Raw genomic sequence first — 7,116 nt, forward strand, 5'->3', positions numbered from 1 at the left:
CAGGTAATCTCTGAAGTCCCCCAAATTCCTAGCATTCCTAATGCCTTTGAATCTCATGAATCTGATTCTGTTTAGGTGGCAGGAATTATTTAGGAGCTGGAGACCTCTCAAGAGAGCATTAGGAAGGGACACTTAAGGGAAAACACTCACCTCCTCCTGATCTCTAAGAAGGTCTCTCCTCCCATTTTTGCTTCTCCAAGGCCCTCTCTTCTACTCCAGGCCTCCCAGCAAAATCTGGTTTTCTTATAAAACCAGAAGAGCCTTGAATTGCCAACATTTCTCCTGCTAACATCCCCAAGGCAAGGTTACAAAAGCTGGCTGTCTTTTCAATGAGGACAGAAAAGAGACGTCTGGAAAACATAACATAAATCAAGAATGCATCTCACTGCAGCAGTTGGTACAGCTGGAGCAAGGCTTCAGTGTGAATGCTGACAGTGGGGTCACATGTTCTCAGTCAATAACATGTTAAATTAGCAGTCCCTGGTGCAGATTTTCTAATTAATTACTAAGATACCTGAAAAGGCTTTCATATATATATAATATAGACATATATACTTACATATGTATACTTTTTTTTTTTTTTTTTTTTTTTTTTGACGGAGTTTTCCTCTTGTGGCCCAGGCTGGAGTGCAATGGCATGATCTCAGCTCACTGCAACCACCCCTTCCAGGGTTCAAACGATTCTCCTGCCTCAGCCTCCAGAGTAGCTGGGATTACAGGTGCACACCACTATGCCCAACTAATTTTTGTATTTTTAGTAGAGATGGGGTTTTACCATGTTGGCCAAGATGTTCTCCATCTGCTGACCTTGTGATCCACCCACCTCAGCCTCCCAAAGTGTTGCAATTACAGGCGTGAACCACCGCACCCGGCCATATGTATACTTTTATATATGTATGTACATATCATATATACATGTATATACTTATAAGTATATATTAATAATATATACATATATATTATATATATATAATACATATATATTATGAATCATACTTTTATGAATCATGCTTTTGGTGTCATGTCTAAGAAGTTTTCGCCTAACCCAGGCCATACAAATTTTCCCTGTGTTTTACCTAAAGGTTTGATAGCGTTATGTTCTCCATTTAGGCATTTAATAAATGTTGAGTAATATTTTGTGTCAGCCATGGCCATACCTTTCTCCATCTCTCACAGTATCGGGGGCATTTGCAGCTCCCAGTGCCCCGTGCTGTTCCCGTCTTCTTGGTCCACTCTTCCTGTGAGTTTCAGGGCTTTTCTTAGTGCTGGCGCTGTCCTGGTCCATCAGGGGGTCCCATGAGCTTGTCTGTGTGGGAAGGTCGGGACTGTGATGTTGACGGGATGCCCTGTGAGTCAGGAAGAGGTGCTGACGGGGGTTTCCCTGTAGGAGAGAGGTGTTTGGTTTCCCGGATGGGGCAGACTTTACAGGGGACAAACTTGAGAAATGCCACCAATGAGTAGCCCAGGAAGAGCAGGTCTCGGACCACCCAGCCATGTGGGAGCCAAACGTGGATGTGTCAGTGGCCATGCCAGGAGGTAAACCCTCAACCAAGGGCCTCTGGGTGTCCAAGGCCAAGTCTTGTTCAAGAGGTGCATTCAGCTGAGCCAACCATGGCAGAAACGCATAAGGGAGATCCCATGGTTCCTCTGTTTAAAACCCCTGCTAATCCCACCCGACTCAGAGAAGGAGCCAAGTCCTCACAGCAGCCTGCAACCCCCGCCTGACTCAGCCTCCTCTTGGCTCTGATTCTCTGTACCCTTCTATCCCTCTCTGTCTCTTCTCCCATCAGAGAGGAGATCTGGCACGCTTATCCTGGTGGATTCAAACCCATCTTTGCCACACACATAGTCACCGGAATGAATAGGTATAATCTACAAAGAGTCCTTTTGAAAAAGAAAAAGGCAGGCCGGGCATGGTGGCTCATGCCTGTAATCCCAGCACTTTGGGAGGCTGAGGTGGGAGAATCACCTGAGGTCAGGAGTTTCAGACCAGCCTGGACAACATGGTGAAACCCCATCTCTAGTAAAAATATAAAAATTAGCTGGGCATGGTGGCACGTGCCTGTAATCCCAGCCACTTGGGAGGCTGAGGCAAGAGAATCATTTGAACCCAGAAGGTGGAGGTTGCAGTGAGCTGAGATCGCACCACCGCACTCCAGCCTGGGTGACAGAGTGACACTCTGTCTCAAAAACATAATAATAGGAATAATAAAGGAAAAGTGCAAAAACTCAAACAACTTCACAGAAACTGGGCAAAAGAGCTGAACTGGCCTTCCACAGAAGAGGAAATGTGGAGGAATGGCTAATGAAAACATGAAGAGGGGCTCAGCCTAACGGGGAGATATCACGTGACACCCACCAGACGGGCAAAAATCCCACCACCCAATCCATGCCGGTGTTGGGGAGAATGGAGAGAAGCAGGAACACCAGGCACTGCTAAGAACGGTTGTGAAGTATATTTCTGTTATGCTTGTATATGAAAGAGTGTGTGTTGTGGGTTATGAGGAAAATTACATTTCTTACCTGGGATGAAATTTTAAAACTTGAAAGCTACTGACCAGAAGAAACTTGCACTTGTGTACAAAAGAAACGCCCAAGAACGTTCCCAACAAAACACAGTCCTAAGGACCCCAACCTGGCCAAACACTCATCCACAGGAAGATGAAGACATTTCCCATGTTCCCCTCAGACGATGGGAGATCACGCAGCAATGAAATGAACCATGTCAGTGTGGGCGGGTCTCAGGGAGAGAATGGAGGAAAAAACAGACACAGAGCAGATGCTCAGAGCCACGCAGGAGAATTTCCTCACATCAAAGTTCAAAACTACAGCCGAGGCAACAGAGCAACACCCTGCCTCAAAAAGAAAACAAAGTTCAAACACTAAATGGCACATTTTTTAGGGATGTACACACATGGTGAAAGAAACGTACTATGAAGGAAAGTGTGGGAATAATAAAGACTAAAGCAGGAAGTGATTCCCTCCGTAGGAGAAGGGAAGGGACCGGGACTCAGGCAGGGCCTCCAGGAAGCATCCAAAGTGATGTCTCTTGAGATTCTACTCCCTAAACTTGGTGGCGGTCCTCTGTGTCCAACGTGTCAATATTCTGTATACCTTACCCATACTGTACAAATGCTTTATTTCTACTCAATATTTAGAAGACAGTTATAAACAAGATGCACTAAATAGCAAGGTGGCAGATGAACATCAGGAAGGAACATCCAGGAGGTTCCATCCACGGAACCTCACCATGGATATGCTTGTGATCAAGGGCCTGGTCTCCCCTCAAGACACGGTCACAGATCTGTGACAGAGGCCACACCATCATAGAAGTGGAGGCCACGCCATCATAGAAGTGATCACAGAGGCCATCACAGAGGCCACACCATCATAGAAGGGGAGGCCACACCATCATAGAAGTGATCACAGAGGCCATCACAGAGGCCACACCATCATAGAAGTGGAGCAGGCCAGCCGGGACAGGGTCCTTCTGTGGCACCTGCTGCATCACCAGGCTGTGTGAACGGACTCAATTGCCAGAACTCACAGAACAGCAGTATGAGCACCAAAACCTCACAGGAAAAATGGTAAGTTCTAAGTTTCTCCATTAACAGTAACTCTCAGATTAATCTCTGTCATCCATCGCTTCTCCAAGAAATAACTTTTTAGGTTGACGTGCCAGGCGCCATGTTGGAGGGTTGGTGGTAGCGGCTTGGGGAGGTGCTCGCTCTGTCGGTCTCACTCTCTCACACGCTTCCCCTGGCTCCCTTCGTTCCCCCCAACCCCACTTGCCCTGCGTGCTGGAGTGTGTGCGAGGGAGTGGGAGGACGTCGGGGGTGGGGGGAGGCGTTCCGGTCCCCAAGAGACCCGCCGAGGGAGGCAGAGGCTGTGAGGGACTCCGGGAAGCCATGGACGCCGAGAGGCTCCAGGAGGCACTGGAAGATTTTGAGAAGAGGGGGAAAAAGAAAGCTTGTCCTGTCCTGGATCAGTTTCTTTGTCATGTAGCCAAGACTGGAGAAACAGATTCAGTGGTCCCAATTTAAAGACTATTTTATTTTCAAACAGGAGAAAGTGATGGATGATTTCAGAACTTCAGCTCCTGAGGCAAGAGGTCCTCCCAACCCTAATGTCGAATATATTCCCTTTGATGAAATGAAGGAAAGAATACTGAAAATTGTCACTGGATTTAAGGTATCCCTTTTACTATTCAGTGACTAGGTGAATTGTTAACAGATCCAAGGAGAAACTATACAGGAACAGACAAACTTCTCAGAGGAGTCGAAAAGAATGTGATGGTTGTTAGCTGTGTTTATCCTTCTTCAGAGAAAAACAATTCCAATAGTTTAAATCGAATGAATGGTGTTACGTTTCCTGGAAATGCACCAAGCTATACTGAGAGGTCTAATATAAATGGGCCTGGGACACCCAGGCCACTTAATCAACGAAAGGTTTGTCAGCCCCCAGCAGCTGGAGACCTGGCGGGGAGCTGATGTTCCAGTTTGAGGGCCATGCAGCTGGATACCCGGTGGGAAGCTGAAGTTCCAGTTTGAGGGCCGTGAAGCTGCAGACCCTGTGGGGAGCTCATGTTCAATTCTGAGGGCGTTGCAACTGGAGACTTGAGGGTAGACAATATTGCAGTTTGAGGGCCGTGCAGCTGGAGACCCGGGTGGGAAGAGATGCTCCGGTTTGGGAGCGATGCAGCTGGAGGCACTGCGGGGAGCAAATGTTCCAGTTAGATGTTCCTCTCTGGGTCTCCAGGTGCACGGCCATCAAACTGGAACATCAGCTCCCCGGCCCTCAAACTGCAACTGGAATATCAGCTCAACATCAGCTCCTCTCCAGGTCTACGGCTGCAAGACCCTCAAACCGGAACGGAACATCAGTTCCTCCCCAGGTCTGCGGCTGCAAGACCCTCAAAGAGGAAAATCAGTTCCTCGCCGGGTCTGTGGCTGCAAGACCCTCAAACCAGAACATCAGCTCCTCCCGGGTCCACGGCTGCAAGACCCTCAAACCAGAACATTAGCTCTTCCCCGGGTCCGCGGCTGCAAGATCCCCAAACCGGAACATCAGCGCCTCCCCGGGTCCGCGGCTGCGAGAACCTCAAACCAGAACATCAGCGCCTCCCTGGGTCCGCGGCTGCGAGACCCTCAAACCAGAACATCAGCTCCTCCCCGGGTCCGCGGCGGCAAGACACCCAAACCGGAACATCAGCTCCTCCCCGGGTCCGCGGCTGAAAGACCCCAAAAGCGGAACATCAGCTCCTCCCGGGTTTGCGGCTGGAAGACCCTGAAACCGGAACATCAGCTCCCCCCCGGGTCTGTGGCTGCAAGACCCCCAAAGCGAAACATCAGCTCCTCCCCAGGTCTGCGGCTGCAAGACCCCTATAACCAGAACAGCTCATCTCCTGGTCTGCCACTGCAAGACTCTCAAACTGAAACATCAGCTCCTCCCTGGGTCTGCGGCTGCAAGACCCCCAAACCAGAACATCAGCTCCTCCCGGGGTCCGCGGCTCCAAGATCCCCAAACTGGAATATCAGCTGCTCCCCGGGTCCACGGCGGCAAGGTCCCCAAGCTGGCGGCTGCAAGACCCCAAACGGAACATCAGCTCCTCCCCGGGTCTGCGCTCAAGACCCCAAACGAACATCCCCCCCCCCCCCCCCCCCCCCGCTGCAGACCCCAAACCGAACATCAGCTCCTCCCCAGGTCTGCGGCTGCACGATCCCCAAACTGAAACATCAGCTCCTCCCGGGTTGAGGCTGCAAGACCTATAACGGGAACATCAGCTCCTCCCTGTGTCTGCGGCTCCGAGACCCTCAAATCCGAATATCAGCTGCTCCCCGAGTCTGCGGCTGCCAGACCCCAAACCGGAACATCAGCTCCTCCCCGGGTCTGCGGCTGCACGACCCTCAAACCGGAATATGAGCTCCTCCTGGGTCTCTGCCTGCAGGACCCTCGAACCGGAACATCATCCCTCCCCGGGTCAGCGGCTGCAGCCCTCAACCGGAACATCAGCTCCTTCCCGGACTGCGGCTGCACGACTCTCAAACCGGAACATAGCTCCTCCCCGGTCTGCCCCGAAGACCCTGAAACTGGAACATCAGCTCCTCCCCAGGTCTGTGGCTGCGAGAGCCTCAAACCGAACATCAGCTCCTCCCCCGCGCCCCCCCATCAGCTCCTCCCCGGTCTGCGGCTGCAAGACCCCAAACCGGAACATCAGCTCCTCCCCGGGTCTGGGGCTGCAAGACCCCCAAACCATAACATCAGCTCCTCCCGGGTCTGCAGCTGCACGACCCTCAAACCGGAACATAAGCTCCTCCCCGGGTGTGTGCCTGCAAGACCCTCAAACCGGAACATCAGCCCCAGCCCGGGTCAGCGGCTGCACGACCCTCAAACCGGAACATCATCTCCTTCCCGGGACTGCGGCTGCACGACCCTCAAACCGGAACATCGGCTCCTTCCTGGGTCTGCAGCTGCAAGACCCTCAAACCGGAACATCAGCTCCTCCACGAATCTGCGCCTGCAAGACCCTCAAACCAGAACATCAGCTCCAACCAGGGTCTGTGGCTACACGACTCTCAAACTGGAACATCACCTCTTCTCTGCGTATGCGGATGCAGACCCTCAAACCGGAACATCAGCTCCTCCCCTGGTCTGTGGCTGCGTGACCCTCAAACCGGAAGATCAGCTGACCGCAGGGTCTGCGGCTGCAAGACCCCCAAACCAAAACATCAGCTCCTCCCCGGGTCCACGGCTGCAAGACCTCCAAACCGGAACATCAGCTCCTCCCCGGGTCTGCGGCTGCAAGAACCCCAAAGCGGAACATCAGCTGCTGCCCAGATCTGCGGCTGCAAGACCCCCACACCGGAACATCAGCTCCTCCCGGGGTCTGCGGCTGCAAGAACCCCAAACCAGAACATCAGCTCCCTGCCGGGTCTCCAGCTGAACGGCCCTCAAACTGGAACATCGGCTTACCACCAGATCTCCAGCTGCATGGCCCTCAAACAGGAACATCAGCTCCCCACAGGGTCTCCAGCTGCACAGCCCTCAAATTGCAACATCAGTTCCCCCCTGGGCCTCCAGGTGCACCGCCTCAAACTGCAACATCAGCTCCCCGCT

The 7,116-nt window shown here is 52.0% G+C and overlaps 1 pseudogene; it reads left to right on the plus strand.

The window, feature by feature from the left end:
* The first annotated feature begins 1,493 nt into the window (after positions 1–1,493).
* LOC115833772 lies at positions 1,494–4,513 on the plus strand (annotated as a pseudogene).
* Positions 4,514–7,116: the final 2,603 nt, after the last annotated feature.

This window comes from Nomascus leucogenys, unplaced genomic scaffold (genome assembly GCF_006542625.1).
Source record: "Nomascus leucogenys isolate Asia unplaced genomic scaffold, Asia_NLE_v1 000665F_133112_qpd_obj, whole genome shotgun sequence".
Lineage (NCBI taxonomy): Eukaryota > Metazoa > Chordata > Mammalia > Primates > Hylobatidae > Nomascus > Nomascus leucogenys.